This window comes from Tupaia chinensis, unplaced genomic scaffold, assembly GCF_000334495.1.
Source record: "Tupaia chinensis unplaced genomic scaffold, TupChi_1.0 Scaffold000063_1, whole genome shotgun sequence".
NCBI lineage: Eukaryota > Metazoa > Chordata > Mammalia > Scandentia > Tupaiidae > Tupaia > Tupaia belangeri.
This window is the reverse complement of record NW_006159521.1, coordinates 9,955,348-9,977,332: the sequence shown is the minus strand read 5'-3', so window position 1 is coordinate 9,977,332 and position 21,985 is coordinate 9,955,348. Positions and strand designations below refer to the sequence as shown.

Below are 21,985 nucleotides of genomic sequence, written 5' to 3'. Positions count from 1 at the left end.
AAAAGGTAAAAATGGAATGCTTCCCCAAATGTGGGAAAATTATATGGAAAAGATAACCTAAATAAACTAAAAGATATAGAATGAATGTTGTAAAAAGAAGCTATACTTATAAGATGTATCAACAAAAATTAAATTCAATTTATAGAGAATTTTTGCAATAAAAAAAGACAACATTGGGACCAGCAGTTAGCGTAATGGCTATGTTGCTGGATTCCAGTGTAGTCGACCGCACTTCGAGCCCCGGACCCGGTGGCTTAAACTCACACTGGGTGTGCATGCGTGCCCAAGATCCCAAGAGGAGAAAGGAGGAGAATGGATTGCGGTGTGGCCATCCCCACTGGGGGTGATTTCTCGCTTTCTGTCTCTCTGTCTCTGTCTTTCTGGCAAACCCACGTGCCCTATAGCAAAAACCTCTCCAAAAAAAAAAAAAAGACAACATTAACAGTGAAATCCAAGGTGTTGGGGGAACCAAAAATCATGGTGGGTAGACAGCACCTGTCATGGTGGGTAAGCTTCCCCATGGCTAGTTCTAATCCCCGACCTAGTGGCTTGCTTTCTCAATTTCCCTCTCTCAATCTCTCTGTGAGAGCACATGCCCTATAACAAATTAAATAATAAGAATAAATAAATACTTCTTTAAAAAACACATGTAAATGGCAGGTACGCCTACAAAACATTGTTGGACATCATTAATGATTAAAGAAACTCAACTTACTTTCCCACAACAGTAGTATTGGAATTATGGACGGTGGATAACAGTCCCCCGAATTCAGACTAGGTCTGTAGTGTGATTTGGGAGTGGAGTGTCCCGTCTCTAAGGAAAGAGAGATAACTGAAACATAATAAAACTTTTTCTATTTCCATCCGTCTGCATGTTCTTCAAAACACAACACCAATGCACTGGGTTTCAGTGCTCCACTCCGGGCAGTAACAGGGGTAACCACGACACTCCCTCGAGACTCGCCAACTCTAACACATTGTCTTTGGTTGACCTAAAAGCATAATTTTTTTTTGGTAGGGATTGTTGCCTTAGGGTGTGCGCACTCTCTGCAGAGAGAGGCAGGTGGTGACAGAGAAAGTGAGAAATCGGCCCACGCGGGCGGGCCAGGCCGCAATCCCTTCTCCACCGTCCTCCGCTGTCCTCCCGGGTCTTGGGCACACACGCACCCAGCCTGCGTTTCAGGCCTCTGGGTTGGGACTCAACCCAAACCCTCGCCCATGTGCAGTCCAGTGCCTTACCCACTGCCACCTGCTGGCCCCAAAGTATATTTTCTCCGGGATGACTCACCTTTCTGGAGCGGTCCCTCAGGTCTGCATTACACACCTCACTTAACGCGCGGCCATTGCACAGTACTCAGCCTCAAGACGGCAGGCAGCATCCGGGCACCAGGGGATGGGCCCCTGGTGGGGGCCGGCCGACCGGCCGACGTCCTCGGCTTCCTCATGCATCCCTGGATCTCGGAGGCGGACCAGGAGCAGTGTCGGTACCCTGAGGACGTATCTTTTGCCCTGCTTGCCTGCAGGGATGCCTGGAGCGGAAGGAACCGGCTGTGAGGTGTGTGCCAGAGCTCAGGCACCTGGGGTTGGAGCAGAGGAGCTTGAGCAACAGCGCAGACTTCTTGCCACGTGTGTTCTAACAATTTCCTTCTATGCAAGGTCCAGGCCCACGTGGCTACCTGTTCCAAATACCAGAATTACATCAGCGAAGGGGCAAAGGCCTCCACCGAAGATGCGACCTTGCAGCCAAGGAATGCACGGAATCTCTGTACCTTTCCTGTCTTTACTGGCCTGAGAACTTGGATCAGGAAGAACTTGAGCACTGCAAATTATCTCATAGTTGGATACTAAGGCTTTGGTTGCCCAATACGTGCCTAGGGGAGACCCTCAGTTATCACAGTGTCAACTTGATAGAGCACATCCAGTGTTTGCACCAGTTTTCTTAGGACATTTGCTTGCATTATGAGGTCGATGAAGAGGACATGATGAATCAGGTGTTGCAGTGCTCCATCATCGTCATCCGTTAGCTGTCCAAGCTGTCTGCCTCACGCTCCAGAGTTCCCATTGCAGTTAAGCGTGAAACCTTTGACCTCCTACACCTTAACCAAACGACAGATCCGGAAATGAGCTGTGCACTGGGACAGGGTCACTTCTGACAGAGGAAATCGGGTCCCCAGGTCAGTGCCCTCCTTTTCTTTGGGCTCTTACCAAAGCTATCCTCCCTTTCTGCTCACCTCGTTTGTCGCATGGACTACTCTTTACTGGTCCACAGCTACTTCTGGAGCTTCTGCCACCTCTTCTGGAAGAGACTCCAACTTCTCTACCTCCACCTGTTGTTTTAGACTCATTTTCCCAGCCAATGTTCATCTCTCAGGTTCTGCAGCCAGCCAGGACTTTTCTGGGTCATGAATAGCATAATGAAAGGGCCATCTCCCTCCCTGTCCTGAGGGGTGTGAAGTCTGGTGGGATGCAGTGAGGCTCTTGCTGTGCTAGGAGCAACTTGTCACTATGTCATTGGCTGCTGCAGCCACAGGCTGGGGTCGTCATCCCAGGAACTATTTTGGAAGTCGGCATCTTGGGGGTTAGTCTTCTGGGTCTGGCATGATCTGATGCTGGAAGTTTTCATTAGTGGAATTTCCTACTGCTCCCACACACCCTCAGAATTAACTGGGTCAGTCTTAAATGCCTGCATGGTACCTTTTTAGGATAAGGTGTAATCATGTATTTTCAGGGAAAGTGTTTCTGGATTAGAAAAGTTAAAATCCATTTATCACTATGGATATGGGGAGGAAGATTGGCTAAGAGAGGTGTGAGGGCTGTGGCTCTTGGGTTCTGGTTTTCAAACAAGGTATTGTCAAATGACAGGGTTATGTTTACCTCTATGTTTGGGAACCAGCTGACATTCTTGTCCTGGAAGTGCGAAAAGAAGTCCTCGGTCCATCCTGGGGAAGGCGTCCTCAGGGAGCATCCTCCTGGAGGCCTCTTCCCTTTTGTCCCAGCGCCCTCACTCATGGGCCACTCTTCCTCCCCAAGCCCCACGCGCTCCTGTGCTCCTCGCCTGGGCGACCATCAACCTGCTATCCCTGCGGCCTAGGCTGCGAGTGCTGCAGGTGGATCCTGCCCCTGCTCCTGCTCCGCGCCATCGCCTTCGACATCATGGCGCTGGCCAGTGCGGCTGGCTGCAGTTGAGTGACCACGTCCAGACGTCCTCGCTGTAGTGGAGCTGCTTCCACGAGGGGGGTGGCAGCAGGTCCTACGAGGATGGCTGTCAGAGCCGCATGGAGTACGTGGGGAAGAGCAGCTGCCGCCATGCTCTTCTGTGACTTTATCATCCTGGTAATCTTTTCATCCTGTCCTTCTTTGCCCTCTGTGGATCCCAAATGCTTGTTTTCCTAAGAGTGATTGGAGGCCTCCTTGCTCTGGCTGCTGTGTTCCAGATCATCTCCCTGGTCATTTACTCTGTGAAGTACACTCAGACCTTCACCTTCATGCCAACCCTGCTGTCACTTACATCTATAACCGGGCACAAGGCTTCCAGTGGGGTCACGATCATCCTGATTGGCTGTACCTTTTTCTTCTGCGGCCTCCAAGGATGACTTCCTGGGTAATGCCAAGCCCAGGTACTTCACATCTGCCTGAGGTGGCCAGTAAGCCAGGAAAGTCACAGCTGTCGAGATGGATCCCAGAGGAAGAAACTGTGTTCAGATTACTTGGAACCTATTTTCTTGGGCAGTGTTCATGTTATTAAGCTAGTCAAAATTGTTAAAATAATTTGGGAGAAAATATTTCTTAAATAGTGTTATAGTTTCATTTTCATCTTTTATACATGTGTTGTGGAATTAAACAAGACTAGTTTCTTTTCACTAATGATGCATAACCTGCCAACATTTCCTTATATTGTCTATGACATGAATACTACATTGATAAAGAATATGTATATGAAACGTACCACCTTAGAAGGTAAAAATAAGACAGCTTCCAAGATTTAGTATTCTGGTTAGGTTTTGTTTTTTCTCAATAGAATGGATGTATTCTATTAAGGTCTAAGGAGAAGGGGAGATACTGGTAAAAAACGTCAGTGACCAACATTCTAAAATAAATGCAAAAAATACATTTTTTAAAGACTTCAGCAAAATAGCAAAATAGTTCCCTAAATGCATACCATTTATGATCATTTCTCATTAATATCCTGCATAACTGATCTTTTTGTAAGCTGTATGTTGACTTGATGTGTCATCTGGGAAAGTTTTTTTTTTTCCCTTTGGCCAAATGCCTGTTGCCACACTGAGGCCTCCTTAAGTAGTGAAATATTAAGATGAAATTTTCTCTTTTAAAGTGGTTTGTAGGGTTAGGGTGTGGGAAAATGCTACATTAATAAATCTGTACCATTTTGTGCCTGTATTTTCAGAACCAGACGTAGCTACAGTTTCTGATAGTTTTCAACTTAAGCAGAAAACAATGTGTAGTTAAAAGCCTGATCTTCCTCAGTGTGCCAATGTAAAACGTCTGGCATAAGACATACAACAGGAGAATTCAAGGATGTGCGTTTCTCTGAGTGGCATACATACGATATATCAGATGAGGTTTTTTTTTTAACCACTTGTGTTTACATAATGAAAACCAACTCATTTTTATGTCATATCATTATTTTGTAAATTGCAGAAAAGCAACTGCAGTTTTCCAGTTTTCATTATGAATTTTCTCCAATAAACCAGGTATTCAAAAAAAAAAAAGAAAGAAGAAGTAATGAGTAAGAAGGAAGCAGTTTAATGCCTACAGTGAATGCTAGTTCATTTATCTTCTCCTTGGTGACTTAGATTACACTGACCATTACTTTTCCATCATAGACTGTTTCCTTATGATACTGGTTTTTTTTTTTGTTTTTTTTTTGTTTTTTTGGAGAGATTTTTGCTATAGGGCATGTGCACTCGCAAGAAAGACAGAAAGAGACAGAGAGCTAGAAAGCGAGAAATCACCCCCCAGTGGGTATGGCCACACCACAATCTCTTCTCTTCCATTCCCTTCTTGGGATCATGGGCATGTACGCACACGCACCCAGCGTTAGTTAAAACCACCAGGCCTGGGACTCGAACCACAGTCAACTACATGGGAATCCAGCGACGTAGCCATTACGCTAACTGCTGGTCCCATTATGATACTGGTTTTGACCTGTAAATCTGTTAGAAAGCCTTCCTTAGTGTACTTCACACTCTGTTGTCTTTTTTTTTTTTTTTTTTGAGAGGTTTTTGCTATAGGGCACATGCGCTTGCCAGAAAGACAGAAAGAGACAGAGAGACAGAAAGCAAGAAATCACCCTCCCAGGGGGGATGACCATGCCACAATTCCTTCTCCTCCCTTCTACTCTTGGGATCATGGGCATGCACGCACACACGCCCAGTGTGAGTTCAAGCCATTGGGTCTGGGACTCAAACCACAGTCAATTACATGGGAGTCCAGCAACATAGTCATTATGCCAATCGCTAGTCCAATGTTGTCTCTTCTTAAAAGACACACTGTTCCTAAGACAAAATACATGTCCTGGGGCGCTATTACTAGAGCTGTCTATTAGAAACTTGCCTTGTAACTCCTCAACATCTTCAAGGTCAGCATATTTCCTGGCTATTCATCAATACAAGGCTAAGACCATCCAGCCTTCTTTGCAGGAACAGAACCTCTGATTGACCAAAAGTCATGTGGATTTAGGTTCGTTCTTTCAAGTCACATGTCTGCAGTCTGAATAGGAACATTGTTTTCCTGGCTCATGGCTGAGGTTGCAACTAACAGCAGGCTTTGCCCCTGTCCTCTGCTGCTGTGGGCTTCTTACCCACCAATAAAGAATAGCAGGTGGGACCAGCAGGTGGTGTAATGGTTACGTTGCTGGACTCCCACATGGCCAACTGCACTTAGAGTCCAGGACCCGGAGGCTTGAAACTCATGCCAGGTGTATGTGCGTGCATGCCCAAAATCCAGAGAGTAGAATGGAGGAGCAGGGATTGTGGCATGGCCATCCCCCCAGGGGGGTTTCTCACTTTCTGTTTCTCTGTCTCTCCAAGGTATACACATACCCTATAGCAACAAAATCTCTCAAAAAAAAAAAAAAAAAAAAAAGGCAGCAGGTGTCAGCGACTAGCAGAGACAGGGCCCATTTGGGGCATTTTTTTTTTATTTTTTCCAAATATGCTATTACTTGGGAAGACCCAAATGCTAAGGCCAGCTTCTTGACTGTAATTTCTGGAAAAACTTTAGTGAGACTTCCCTGAAGTTAAGATAATCTCAAGAAGTTGAATTTTTGAAAGAAATTTGAAAAGTGAGGGAAACTGACATGAGGAAATGTGTCTCCAAGTCAGTGCTCTCCTTCATTTGAGGAAACTGACAAAGCTGTGTCATCTGTTAACTGGTACCTAGAAACTTCTTTCCTGTATTAAGTACATTTCATATAGGGCCCATTGGGAGGTGATTTCTCTCTGTCTGTCTGTCTCTCTCTCTCTCGTATGTGCATATGTCCTCTGACGTAATAAAAAATTAATGTTTTTGTTTTTATTTTGTTTCTTTAAATAATAAGATGGTGGGCCAGATAATGGCACAGTGGTGAAGGAACTGGACCTACACGGAAAAGATCCTGCTTCACCTGCCAGGACCTCCCTGGACATGCAAGGTGTATGTGCATGCCTATCATCCAGGCCACAGTGGATTATGGTGTGAAGGCCCTGCTGGGGGCTCCTGTCTCTCTGTCTCGCTCATGAAAGAAAGAAACTTTGCTTTAAAAAAAAAAAGAGTAAGACTCACATGTTTCCCCTACACCCTCTGATACCTTACTCCCACCCACTACCTTGACCCCTTAACTTTCTTTCAGTCCCTTGAATTGAGAGAAAATAACTTAAAAAGAGGAACCATGTTTTATTCTTCTTTGAAACTTCAGAAATAGCATAGTAAAATACTCAGTTGACGACTGCTAAAGTGAACTGAATGGTAATTTTAAGGGTGGGATCATTACAGGCAGAATAATAATTTCAAGAAGTAGAGTTACAATTTTATTTTCAGTTGCAATTCCCCCACAAGAAGGGAAATTCTATACCAAAGAAAAGTACACTGTAAAACATGGCTCAGTCCAACTGAGCGCTGTTTCAGTTTTAGCACAGAATGTGTTGAACTTTCACGTTCCTGACTCACACATTTCTAATGCAAATACATCCAACTTTCAATTATTCAAGGGTGAATTATCAAATTTGTAGATTAGTTAGGCTTTTTGCTTCTTCTACTCCCTCTAGCTACATAGACCTTCGGGTGCCTTCTTCTTCTCCCTTGTGCATGAATGGCAGTAGGATTAACTCATTATGAATAAAGGAAACATCTGTGTTGCTTAAATGGCAGTGAGGAGCGCATAGAAATCCAGTACCACCTGTATGTAGTTCTATTACTGGTCATAAATTGTATTGAAATAAAACTGTCACGACATTCAAAATTCAAAGGATATTTCTTGAAGTAGTTCATCAGAGAACAATCTTTCCTCATCTCAACCGAAGAACTAACTAAATGAAGTATTTTATTTACAATAATAAAAAGTGTTACACTGATTCAAATCATTGGCAGTATCTACAGACACGTGACAGACAGTGGTGGCTGTAGACATCACTGAGAGGGCTGTTCGGTCACGCTTCTCCCAGCTTGACTGTGCCTTTCATTTGATGGCAAGAAATCCACTATTGGCTCCCTTTATTTAAGTGGTCAATTCATTGAATGTTTTGGTTCTACTCAAAGCCTTTGCTTTGATCCAGTAATCATTTCATAAAAGTAAAGGAAAAGCCATCCTGTCTATAAATGATGAGTTTTTTTTTTTTTTTTTTTTTTTTGAGAGATTTTCGCTATAGGGCATGTGCGGTCGCCAGACAGACAGAGAGAGTCATAGAGACAGAAAGCGAGAAATCACCCTCCAGAGGGGATGGCCACGCCGCAATCCCTTCTCCTCCATTCTCCTCTCAGGATCTTGTGCACGCACGCACACGCGTCCGGCATGAGTTTTAAGCCACCAGGTCCAGGATGCGAACCGCGGTCAACTACGTGGGAGTCCAGCGACATAGCCATTACGCTAACTGCGGGTTCCCAATGATGAACTTTTCAATCCTCATAAACGTAATGTATTTGATATTTCTTACATTTTTCTATCGCTATTAATAGTACACATAGGTGCGACTACAAACTCTTAGGCACACAAACACATGCCACTCCCCGCTCAATGTTAACATCTTTGGAAAGGAAAGGAAAAAGACTTGCAAAGGGGAATCAATATATAAAGCTTTAATATGTGTGTCATCTAGTGAGGATGTATACCTACATATACATGAAAAAGAAAACAATGAAAAGACTGAGAAAAAGAAAAGAAAATCAAAGTGATTGAATGGTGGGCTTCAGAGCTATCATGATGGCTAAATGAATCAAAAACAGGAGTCACTCTGACTTCAAGGAGGATGGTACTCCCAGAGTCGTATAATAAAGGAGTGTGGGTAGACTTTCTTTTCTTTGAGATTTATACATTTTTGGTTTATAAAAAGGACTAGACTGTGACCACAGCTCTAGATCACACTTCTCAATCTCTTAGAGCATTTAGAAGTGACTCCTTCCCTCACAAGAGGCTGCACAAAGAAGAGAAGTAGGAAGGGCAGGAAAAGACATCTATGTCCAGGAAATTCTAAAATAGCGATAGCCTACAGTTTTTGAATCTTTGCTATATGCCAGGTATGATTTATAACACTTTGTGCCCATTAACTCTTTGGATCCTCAAAACCTATCCTAAGGGTAGGTACTATTATTCGTATTTCACAGATAGGGAATTGAGGCCCAGAGATGTTAAATGACTGTCCCAAGACCACACAGCAGTAAATGGAGATGATATGACATGGGAGATTAAGAGCTGATAGACTCCTTCCCTTTTAAAAAACAAAACAAAACAAACAAAAATACCTATCATTTGAAGGTCAGCTTAAGAACTCTTTTATTTTTATTTACATTTCATCATTGTATGTCTCTATAGTACCTAAAATAAGTTTTCAAAGTATGCGTGTAGTACATGACAGTCAAATCAAGGATATTACAATATATATCATTTTCCATCAAGAACTTTATATTTTTGTGTTAAGTGTTTCTTCCCTTTTCCCTTCACACTCACCTTCTATCATCCATTTCCCTCTCTTACAGTGTCCGGTATGTACACTTATCCTCCCTATTACAATATCTTCAGATCTTTCAATATCTGCCATAAGGTGCAGACAAGAAACCTTATTTTGTTCTTCCTAAAACATTAATAATTATTTTTTCTAAAGAATTATTTTATTGAACTTAATTTAATTTAATTTATTTATTTAATTTGACCCCAGATAGAGAAAAAGTGAGAGAGAGAAAAAAAGGAAAGTGAGAAAGCAAACCGCCAAGTCTGGGACTCAAACCGCAGTCAGCCATGTGGGAGTCCAGTGCCCTTAACCACCATGCCACCTGCCAACACCCTTAATTATTTTTATGGGAAAATACAGTTTCTTAGAAAGACCCTCTGTCTTCAATCGTTAAACATGATTTAGGGCTGCAGAAAATATTGTTTCAAATTTTTCAAAATTATGACAACATAATAATAATGCTTTCAAGCCCCTAAGTTAAAATATTAATTGTTTAGGGTTATATTCACATTTAGCACAAATGCTAAAGAGGGGATCAGCAGATGACGTAGTAGTTACGTTGCTGGACTCCCATGTAGTCAACTGCAATTGACTACAATTGGTTCAATTCGCAGACCTGGCGGCTTAAAACTCACACTCGGCACCATAAACGTGTGTGGCCAAGAACACAGGGGAGAATGGAGGAGAGGGATTACAGTGTTGCCATCCTCCCTGGGGGATGTCTCTCGCTTTCTGTCTCTCTGTATCTCTGTCTCTCTGCTGAGTGCACACAACCTATAGCAAAAATCTCTCAAAACAGAATTGCTGAAGAGGTAAAGATTAATTAGCTGATTAGCTAGCATGTGGAAATTTCTAGCTTTTATAATGAATAAATAGAAATGTTAGGAGATGAGAAGGCACAATTTTTTTAGAAAAGGATCAGTAAATAAATAGGGAGAAGCAGTCACTAGAGCTTCTAAGACTAAAGAAAACAGTACCTGGGGATGGGGGCACAGCCATTAATACACAGCTCTGGAGGGTCTAAAATACTTCTTTTCTTCTTTCCTTATTTTATTTTATTTTTATTTTTTTCTTGCTATAGGGCACATATGTACTCACCAGAAACATACACATGGGGGTGGAGGTCAGGGTGGAGTGAGAAATCACCCATGGGGGAAGGGTTGGAGAGGGAGTGGTGACCTTGCTGCAATCCCTTCTCCTCCCTTCTCCTCTCAGGATTTTGGGCACACATGCACTTGTACCCAATCTGTCCCCCAAGCCACTGAGCCTAGGATTCTAACCATATAGTCCATCATGTGACATCTGGCCACCTTAATGTCCATGCCACCAGCTGGCTCATAGCCTAAAATATTTCTAAAGTGAGTCATCAACCTTTGTATATCTAACCAACTCCTTACTTCATAACTTCTGAATATTAGAATTTCTGCACATCTTGGGACCAGAAGGTGGCATGGTGGTTGGGGCACTGGACTCCCACATGGCTGAATACAGTTTGAGTCCCAGACTCAGCCAGCTCGCTTTCTCATTTTCCCTCTCTCTCTTTCTGGTGAGTGTCTTTGTCAAATTAAATAATAATAATAATGATAAATGAACTTAAATAAATAATTATTTAAAAAGTCTGTGCATCCAATTTGTTATATTGAATCATATTCATATTGAAATGACATCAACTTTGTATGAAATTTTAGTCAGAAAATCCAAATTAATAAAATGATGGCTTCTGATGCAATAAGAAATCATAACAACTATCTCTGCGTATGTGTTCCCACTCCCCACCCCAATGCTTTTGTGTTAAAATCAATCATTTGCACACATGAAATATTTAGAGCTACATTTTTTTTTTGAGAGGTTTTTGCTATAGGGCGCGTGCACTCGCCAGACAGACAGAGACAGAGAGACAGAAAGCGAGAAATCACCCCCCCAGGGGGGATGGCCATGCTGTAATCCCTTCTCCTCCATTCTCCTCTTGGGATCTTGGGCACGCACGCACCCGCGCCCGGCGTGAGTTTCAAGCCACTGGATCAGGAACGCGAACCGCGGTTGACTAAGTGGGAGTCCAGCGACATAGCCATTATGTCAACTGCTGGTCCCAGAGCTACATTTTTAAAGCAAAGATAGAATAGTATCCATAACATGACCACTATTTAAAAGCTTCAGCTTCGAGAGAGTTGGCTAATAGTCTGTTCTCCAGCTTGTCACACCAACCCTTTTTCTGAGCATGTTCAGAGCTTGCTGAGGTCTTCATTTATACCAGAATGTCAGGAATTGGAGAAACAGAAACATTTTGAAAATGATCTATGGTTTACCTTGTTTTATAAAATATCTAATCAAATCGGGGCGGCCTGTCAAGGCAATAAATGCCACTTGGCTACAATGGGTAGGATGCAGACCTGGCCACCCACACCCCAGCTGCAGGAAATGAATTTCAAGTGACTTGGTCATTTGTCCCAGGACAAAGTACAACTGCCAAATATTTTATCCCAATTTGTCAGCTTTACTCCATTCTGGTGAATTCCATTAATCCAAGGCCAGTCTCACTGTTTATTCTCTCCAGAACAATAAGCTTAACCCAATAGGTTTATTTGCTTAAGTCATCTGGTGAATTCCTTTAAATTATGCCTTGTTTCTAGAATGGCTTGGGTTTTGCATTCATGGAAGCTTCTGTTGCAGCTGCTTGAGAAGAAAAGGGAAGAAGGCTCTTGTAGAGTATTTGAGAAGAAAATACATGTTAAAACTTTCCTTTCTTTCTCCTAAAATTAGCACCTGGCATATGGGCTATTCAGCAGGTGGCTCAGCAGGGACAGGCTTACTGTTTCTCATACCTGCCACCGAGACGGTTGACATTGACTTGCTAAGGAACAAGACTTTTGAGGCTATCATTGTGTGTGTGTGTGTGTGTGTGTGGGCGTGTGTGTGTATGTGTGTGTGCATGCACACAATGCTCATGGGCAGGCTCAAGGATGTTCCATAGAGGTCTCTTATAGGAGAGAGTATAAGAGACAGAAGCTACTAACCGACGAAGTTATACAATTACAAAAAATTAAATAACAGAGAAGGAAGTGTGTTTGCTTTTGTTTCATATTATTTAAGTAGAATAACTAATTTGAACACCACTAGTTATGGAGACTAGGGAATTTTATTTTATTTTACTTTTTGCCATAGAGCATGTGTACTCGCCAGAGAGAGACAGGGAGAGGGAAAATGGGAAAGCATCCATGCCATTTGATAGAAAGTGGTCAGATATGGAGGATCTATTGCTGAGTGAAGTAAGCCAGGCTATGAAAGAAATATATTGTATGTATCCACTTAATATATACTGGTTGTCCACACTCTACGATAGAGAATGAAAGGCTGGAGAATATAAAAGTATTAAAAATTGTAATGGACACTAGAGACAAAATGGAAAGAGAGTGCGAGAGGGGAAGAGTGTAGGAAATTTGGCGGGAAAATGGAGGGGTAAGACACTTGTGGGACACAGATAAGGTCTATTACCTGTTGTCGAGGATGTGTATGGTGGTCTCAGCTGGGCTGGACTGAGGTGTATATCATGCTCGGTCAAGTCTCTTCACAATCTAAATGATGTATAGTGATTTAATGTATGAATAATAATAAAATATATAAATATTTTTAAAAATTTTTAAAAAGAAATAACCTATCTCATAACCTCCCCCCACGAGAAAGATGAAGAAGAGCAAAAGTGCAGTTTTCTCCTATTCAAAATAGGTTTGTCTTTGTTTGAGAAAAGATATTGAATGATGAAGTGGGGAGATTAATGTCTCTGTACTGACTGACATGCATGGCATTCCCTTTTGAAAAAGCAATGTAATACACTGTAAACTTATATGTAACCCAATGTAATATAAAGAAGATTATGATGATAATAAAAATAAATAAATTAAAATAAATAAAATAAATAAATTTAAATAAAATCTTAAAAAAGAAAAGAAAGCATCCATGCCATACTCCCTTCTCTTACATTTTTCTTTCAAAATTTTGGACACACACACACACACACACACACACCCAGTGTGTTCCTTAAGTCACTGGGTCTGAGACTCGAACTGTGCAGTTGGCCATATGGGATCCAGCTGTCTTAAACTCCAAGCCATCTGCTGGGCTGGCCCCCAAGGGAATTCTTTTGTAACGTAAGGAATGCCAAGAAGTACACTTTATAATACAATAGGAATATTCTTTGAGTGTTATTTGAAGACTCCAATTTAAAGATCACTGAGATGAACCCCCCCAGTTGTGTGAAATCAGACTTCTATGACATTTATAAAATAGTGTGTGTCACATAGTATTCTAGGCAATAGAGCATTAAGGGAAAAAGTAGTGGTGTTTCAAGTGTAAAGAATGTTTAGAAAGTATAATAAACTAACCTTAGATAAGGAGAATGAAGAATACAGAAGTCTCAGATCATCCTTAGGTCTCTGGTTTTAGGACAAGGTGAACTGTGGAATCACTAAAGATATCTCATAAAAGACCACTAATTACTTAACTGATATTCATTTTTTATTTTTTTATTTTATTTATTTTCAGGTTTTTGCCATAGAAGAGTACACTTGCTGGAGAGAGACACACACAGAGAGGGAAAGTGAGACTCACCTCCCAGGGAGGATGGCCACACCGCAATCCCTTCTCCTCCATTCTCCTCCACTCTCCTCTTGGGATTTTGGGCACACATGCACACATGTCAGGCATGATTTTCAAGCCACCAGCTCTAGGACTTGAAGCACAGCCAGCCATGTGGGAATCCAGTACTTCAACCACTATACTGCCTGCTGGCCCCTTCTATACATTTTCTTTTTTTAAGAAGTGTTTGCTTTAGGCACTTGCATTTGCCTGAGAAAGAGAGAGAGAGGCAGACACAGTGAGAGGCAGAGTAAGAAATCACCCCGACCCTCACCTCCCAGGAAGGAGATGGCCATGCCGCAATCCCTTTTCCTCCATTCGCTCCCAGGATCTTGAGCATGCATGCACGCATGTTCAGCGTGATTTTGAAGCGACCAAGTGTCCGGGACTCAAACCGTAGTTGGCTATGTGGGGCCATGTGGGAGTCCAGCAACATAACCACTAGGCCATCTGCTGGTCCCATCTATTCCTTTTTTTATGTAACTGATCCAGATCAGCAGTCCCCAACCTTTCTAGGGACCTATTTTGTGGAAAACAATTTTTTCACAGACCAGGTGGGAGGGATGGTTTTGGGATGATTTGTGTGTGTTGTACTTACTGTGCACTTCATTCCTACTGTTAGTACATTGTAATATACAATGAAATGATTACACAGCTCACCATAACGCCGTGTTGGCAGCCACTCCCGGCACTAGCATCACCACTTCAGTTCCACCTCAAATCATCAGGCATTAGATTCTCATAAGAAGTGCTAGCCTAGATCCCACTTATGCACAAGTCACAGTAGGATTCACGCTCCTGTGAGAATCTCATGCTACAGTTGACTCAACAGGAGGCAGAGCTCAGGCAGTTACAGGAGAGATGGAGACTGACTGTAAAAGCAGATGAAGCTTCTGAGACCAGCAGTTAGCATGATGTCTATGTCACTGAACTCCCATGTAATAGACCGCAGTTCGAGTACTGGACCCTATGGCTTAAACTCACATCAGGCACATGTGTGTGCGTGCCCAGGATCCCTAGAGGAGAATGGAGAAGAGATTGTGGTGTGGTCATCCCTCTGGGGGGGGTGATTTCTCGCTTTCTGTCTCTCTGTCTGTCTCTGTCTTTCTGGTGAGTGCACGTGCCCTATAGTGAAAACCTCTCAAAAAAAACAAAAACAAAAACAAAAAACAAAACCAGATGAAGCTTCTCAGACTCACCCACTGCTCATCTCCTGGTTCCTGACAGGATTTCCTAACTCCAGCCTAGCTGGTATAACAGATAGCAACATGCCTAGCTAAAACCACATTTCCCTGCCTCCATTGCAGATACGACTATCTAATAAGACTATCTAATAAGTAGACATATTTGGGTGGGGCATGCATACGCTCTTTAAAGTATGTTAAATAACAGAATAACAGCACCTTAAAAAAATCTTCTTTCTGCCTGGAATGTGATGGTTAGAGCACCAGCAGCTATTTTGTGACCAGAGAGAGTAACCTGAAGCTAGATGCTTGATGCTAAGGCTTATAGAGAAAACAAATCTTTTTTTTTTAAAGAATCCTTTTTATTTAACTGTATTTATCCATTTATTTATTTATTTTAATTTGACCAGAGAGGGACAGAGTGAGAGCGAGAGAAAGTCTGGTACTCGAACCACAGTCAGTCACATGGGAGTCCAGTGCCTCTAGCCACCACATCACTTGCTGGCCCCAACAAATAGATTGTTGAGTCACCATACTAGCCTTGGAGTGCCTAATCCTGGTGCTTTATTTATTCATTTATTTTAAAGAATTCTTTTATTTAACTTTATTTATTTATTTTTAATTTGACCAGAGTGAGAAAGAGAGAGGAGGAATGTGAGAAAGCAATACACCAGGTCTGGGACTTGAACTGTGATTGGCCATGTGAGAGTCCAGTGCCCTTAAACACCACGCCACCTGCCGGCCCCAATCCTGGTGTTTTATACTGAAATAAAAGTAAATCTTTATCTTGTTAAGCTTCTGTTATTCTGGGTTTCTGTTTCTAACTATCAAAACTAATCCTGATACTCTGTGATAGATAATCAAATTGCCTAGGGGTTTTTGGTAGGTGGGAGCATTAGGATAAAGTTCAATTTTGGATGTGTTGCATACAAAGTGCTGGTGGAATGCCAGAAAGCACCTGGAACACAAGGTAGTAATACAGATTTGGAATTGATTCAAGAGGCGGATTAATGTATACAGTTTATCGTCTCCAGTCAGTTCTTCATTTTCTTCAGATGATGGCTATGGTTAAGGACATGCTGTTTTTTATTTGCGAGTGTTCAACTTGCACTTTCTCTTGAAGGCAGGGAATGCAGGCAAAACTATAAAAATGAGAGAGTACAGGAACCAGCAGATGGCGAAATGGTTATGTCGCTAAACTCCCACTTAATCTACCACGGTTTGAGTCCTGGACCTGGTGGCTTGAAACTCCCGCCAATGCGTGTGCATGCATGCCTAAGATCCTGAGAAGAGAATGGAGGAGTAGCGATTGTGGTGTGGTCATCCCCCTGAGGGGTGGTTTCTTGCTCTCTGTCTCTCCGACTCTCTGACTCTCTGGAAAGAGCGTGTGCCCTATAGCAAAAAGGAAAAATCTATCTTTTTTTTTTTTAAAAAAAGAGTACAAGATGAAATTGCACAAAATAATCTTCATAATCAATAAGAAGATTACCATTGTTGGATGATCTTTAAAATTTTTGTAAAAGCAGTAAAATTCTTTCTGTTGGTTATAAACAAGTTTTCTTTTATTCAGTGAAAAAAGATAGCAAGGCTGTTATTTTTTTTTAGAGGTTTTTTGCTATAGGGCGTGTGCACTCGCCAGACAGACAGAGAGAGACAGAGAGATAGAAAGCGAGAAATCACACCCCCCCCAGGGGGGATGGCCACACCGCAATCCCTTCTCCTCCATTCTCCTCTTGGGATCTTGGGCACACAAGCACACACGCCCAGTGTGAGTTTTAAGCCACCGGGTCCGGGACTCGAACTACAGTCAACCACATGGGAGTCCAGCGACATAGCCATTACGCCAACTGCTGGTCCCAAGGCTGTTTTTTATTTAGTATACCAGAACTTAAGGCATTAGAAACATTGAAAATTTAAACATTTTATTTCTTTGTAAAACATGTGGCAAAAGTATTGATAGTTTGGCAGCCAGCAGGTGGCATGGTGATTAATATGCTGGATTCCCACATGACTGTCCACAGTTCGAATCCCAGACATGGGAGCTTGGAAATCATGCTGAGCATTTGCGTATATGTGCCCAAAATCCTGAGAGGAGAATGGAGGAGAAGAGATTGCAGTGTGACCATCACCCCTGGTTTCTCACATTTCCTGTCTCTGCCTCTCTCTGCCTCACTACAGTGGATGCATGCGCCCTATGGCAAAACCTTTAAAAAAAAAAAAAGTTTGAATATTGCTTCTTTTCTTCTCCCTGTATAACTTTATATGGAATAAGGATCTTTGATATGCCCTAATGAATTGTCATACTCCTTCTAAGGTTGGATCGGAACATTTTGCTCTGTTCATGCACATTCCTGCGGTAAAATGTCTTAAGAGTTAATGTGGAGGTATTGCTAGTGTTGCTTCTCGGACATCATTCTTTTTCACAACCGCTTTTCTTCTTTACATTTGTAAGTCACCTTTGCTAAGTTCCTCTGGTGTACGTCTAGAGTCTCAAATGATAGCAGTCTCAACATTTCCACCGTCAGCTATTTCTTCTGTAGTCCCATTATGTTGATTTGCATTTCACTTCCAGCAGTCTTGCTTTTGGGTTTTTTCTGTACTTTCATATCTGCTAGCCAAGTCCCTCTTTTGATTAGTCATCTCTGTAAAATGTCACATGGATTTATCACTGAGAGACAAGACAGCAACACAACTGCACACTTCTGCAGTCTGCGTGTGAACAGCAGATGCAGAGTGACCAATCACTGACAGACTTGGAAAGAAGTGACCTGATTGGACACTGAGCATCATGTGCATCTATTATTTGTATAGTGATTTGAGTCGGAAAAGCTAACAACAAAGCTTATACTTTGTGCAATTACTGAATCGAATTAAAATTTGAACTGTAATGTTAGAACACTGAGTGATTTAACCAACCCATAATAACTAAAAATCATGTGCATCAGGCCACGTAAAGTAGACCTGTCTGTATGTGATCCCAGTTCTGAGCTGCTAAGTAAAACCTAGATGTGTCCCTGAGACATTAATGACCTTTGTTTTACACCTTGTGTCTCTCCCCACATTATTTAATTAAAGATTTATTTATTTATTTATTCATTCATTCATTTTAATTTGACCAGAGAGAGTTAGAGAAAAAAGTAAGAAAACAAACCACCAGGTCCAAGATTTGAACCATGGTCAGCCATGTGGGAGTGTCCAGCACCACCTGCTGGTCCACCACACCACCTGCTGGTCCCTCTCCCCACACTCTAGTCATTTCATTTTAATATATGTTACTTCCTAATAGTGCCAAGGGAAATTTGCACTGCAGTGTAATCAGTCAATTTGGGTATTGATGGTTTTGGTCACATGTATTGGCTAAATTGGAGGTCGGGTGGGGTTTATCATTCTCCTCAGTCATATATTTTCTATACTGTTCTCAAGTCTTAGACCCACGGACATTAGTGCTGCTTTAATAATGTTCCATCCTAAAGGACTTTTTTTTTTTTTTTGGAGAGATTTTCACTATAGGGCACGTGCGCTCGCCAAACAGAGACATAGAGACAGAAAGCGAGAAATCACCCCCCCAGGGGGGATGGTCATGCCGCAATCCCTTCTCCTCCATTCTCCTCTCGGGATCTTGGGCACGCATGCACACGCGCCCGGCGTGAGTTTTAAGTCACCGGGTTCGGGATGCGAACCGCGGTCGACTATGTGGGAGTCCAGCGACATAGCCATTACGCTAACTGCTGGTTCCCAAGGACTTTTATTATAATAAATCCTGTGTGTGACATTCTACTAAACAGAATTGTCTATTCATTCAGTGTTGGGCACTGTACCCCATGCTTGGAATATTTTATCTGTGAATTAAATAGCAATAATCTTTGCCACTGTGATCCTTACATTTTAGGGATAGTCATGGTAGGCTAGAGCATGAAGCAATAACAATGAAACCTACTATATATTATTTAAAGGAATGAATAATAATATTATAAATAAGAAAAGTTCATGGGGCCAGCAGGTGGTGTGGAGAAGGAAAGTGAGAAATCACCCCCCGGGGAGGATGGCCACACCAAAATCCCTTCTCCTCGATTCTCCTCTCTGGATTTTGGGGACACATGCACATGCCTAGAGTGATTTTCAAGCCACTGGATCGGAGATTCTAACTGTGGTCAACCATGTGGGAGTCCAGCACCTTAACCACTATCCCATCTGCTGACCCAATCTAACAAATTTCTATAATATGTATATGCTGAAGACTGTAATACATTGATGAGAGAATTTGAAGAAGATGCAAATAAAAAAAAAAGACATACCATATTCATAATCTAAAGATTTAAGATGGTTAAGGTAGCAACTTTCCCCAAACTAACCTACAGATTAGTTTCACTCACAAAATCTCAACTCTTTGTAGAAATTGACTAATTTTAGAATTTACATGGAAAAGTATCCTTAATAACCACGTGAATTGCAAATATTTTTCTTTATTTAAAACAAGTATGAGGGACCAGCAAATGTATCGCTGGACTCCCGCATAGATGACTACAGTTCAAGTCCCGGACCCAGTGGCCTGGAATTCACACCAACATGTGCATGCGTGCCCAAAGTCTCAAGAGGAGAATGAAGGAAAAGGGATTGCAGCATGGCCATCCTCCCTGAGAGGTAATTTTTTTTTTTTTTTTTTTTGGAGAGAGAGGTTTTTGCTATAAGGCACGTGCACTCACCAGAAAGACAGAGAGATACAGAGAGACAGCAAGAGAGCAATCACCCCCCCCCGAGGGGGGATGGCCACACCGTAATCCCTTCTCCTCCTTTCTCCTCTAGGGATCTTGGACATGCACGCACATGCACTCAACGTGAATATAAGCCACCGGGTCTGGGACTTGAACCATGTCGACTACATGGGAGTCCAGCGACATAGCCATTACGCTAACTGCTGGTCCCCTTGAGAGGTGATTTTTTGCTTTCTGTCTCTCTGGCGAGCATATATGTCCTATAGAAAAATCTCTCTAAATTGGGACCAGCAGTTAGCGTAATGGCTATGTCGCTGGACTCCCACGTAGTCGATTGCTGTTTGAGTCCTGGACCCAGTGACTTAAAACTCATGTCAGGCGCGTGTGCGTGCGTGCCCAAGATCCCAAGAGGAGAATGGAGGAGAAGGGATTGCTGCATGGCCATCCCCCCTGGGGGGTGATTTCTTGTGTTTTGTCTCTCTGTCTGTCTGGCGAGCGCGCCCTATAGCAAAAACCTCTCCAAAAAAGAAAAAAAAATCTTTCTAAATTAAAAATAAATAATTAAGTATGAAAATATAAAACAATAATTTTTTAAAGGAAAGAATTATCACCAAAGATCATATAGAGAGTAAAAGAATAATAAGAGAACACTATGAACAACATTATGCCAACAGATTACACCACATAAATGAAAAAGACAAATTTCTTGAAATGTATAATCATGATATTGGCAAAAGAATACACATACAGATCAATGAAACCTAATTGTCTCTTTTTAAGTTTTTGCCATAGGTCATGTAGGTTCACTAAAGACAGACAGAAAGAAGGAATGTGAGAAACCATTCCCCAGGGGGTATGACCATGCCCAGTCCCCTCTCCATGCTCCTGTCAGGATCCTGGGCACACATTCACATTCACTTAGCATGATTATCAAGATACTGGGTCTGGGACTCAAACCATGGCCAGCCATATGGGAGTCCAGTGCCTTCACCACACCACCTAATGGCCCCTCAATTGAATTTTGACACAAGTGCCAAGGCAATCTAACATAGAAAATGAAAATGGATAATCTTTTTCATAATTAGTGCTGAAACAATTGGACATTCATTAAAATTAAAAGTCATATCATATGTAAAAATTAACTTAAAATGGATCATAAACCTACATGTATTTTTTGTTGTTGTTGTTGGAGAGGGCTTTTTTTGTTGTTGTTGTTGTTGTTATAGGGTGTGGGGGCTCACCAGAAAGATAGAGAGAGACAGAGAGTCAGAAAGTGAGAAATCACCCCCCAGGGAGATGGCCATGCCACAATCCCTTCTCCTCCACTCTTCTCTTGGGATCTTGGGCATGCACGCACACGCGCCTGGCATGAGTTTAAGCCACCGGGTCCGGGTCTTGAACCGCGGTCAACTACATGGGAGTCCAGAGACATAGCCATTACGCTAACTGCTGGTCCCCATAGACCTACATGTAAAGCCTAAAACTATAAAACTTATCAAATAAGAACATCAGAGAAAATACTTGTGCCTTTGGTTTAGGCAAAGATATTTCAGAGAGAACATAAGAATATTAACTTAAGAAAAGATGTTCATGCTAAGATGACAGCAGTTTTAATTATAGTTTCTGGGTTTTTTAAATTATTTTATTTAACTTTATTTATTTATTTTAATTTTACCAGAGAGGGCTAGAGGGAGAATAAGAGAGAAAGTGAGAAAGCAAGCCGCCAGGTCCAGGACTCAAACTTCGGTCAGCTATGTGAGAGTCCAGTGTCTTTAACCACCATGCCAACTGCTAGCTCTAATTATTGTGGCTTTTACACCATCAAACAACACACTAGAAAGGCCAAATAAATAAAATCCTGAGAACAAGATTCCTCATGGCTCCTGGTAACTAGTCATTGCAGGGGACAGGAAAAATGAAGATTTTCTACCCATAATTCAGCCTCCAACAAACAAAGCTAGCATGGCAGGAGAGGTGAGGGCTTCAGAGCAAGATTCCTCATGGCTCCTGATCTGAGGGAACTGTAGCTAAACATTGAAATACTATTAGGGTTAACATATTCCTCAATATCTACTGAATCTGCTGCACCTGTGATCACAACAGAACGGCAAAGAGATTCCCCATCATCTCTTTCTGCTTCTGAACTTTCTGACTGAACTTCAAGAATTCGAAAGAAACACACCATCCATCAGATGACAAGAAATCACCACAGGACCACAAGAAATATGGGAAAGCAAGAAAATACCTTTCCTCCAAGACAAAAGAATAACTCCTCTTCATCCACAAGCAGTTCAAT

At 42.0% G+C, this 21,985-nt stretch overlaps 2 pseudogenes; both read left to right on the top strand.

Moving 5' to 3' along the window:
* LOC114004977 (E3 ubiquitin-protein ligase RNF114 pseudogene) overlaps positions 1 to 2,024 on the top strand; it is a 26,510-nt pseudogene extending 24,486 nt beyond the window's left edge.
* Positions 2,025 to 2,505: 481 nt separating this feature from the next.
* On the top strand, positions 2,506 to 3,636 carry LOC102495093 (p53 apoptosis effector related to PMP-22 pseudogene; annotated as a pseudogene).
* Positions 3,637 to 21,985: the final 18,349 nt, after the last annotated feature.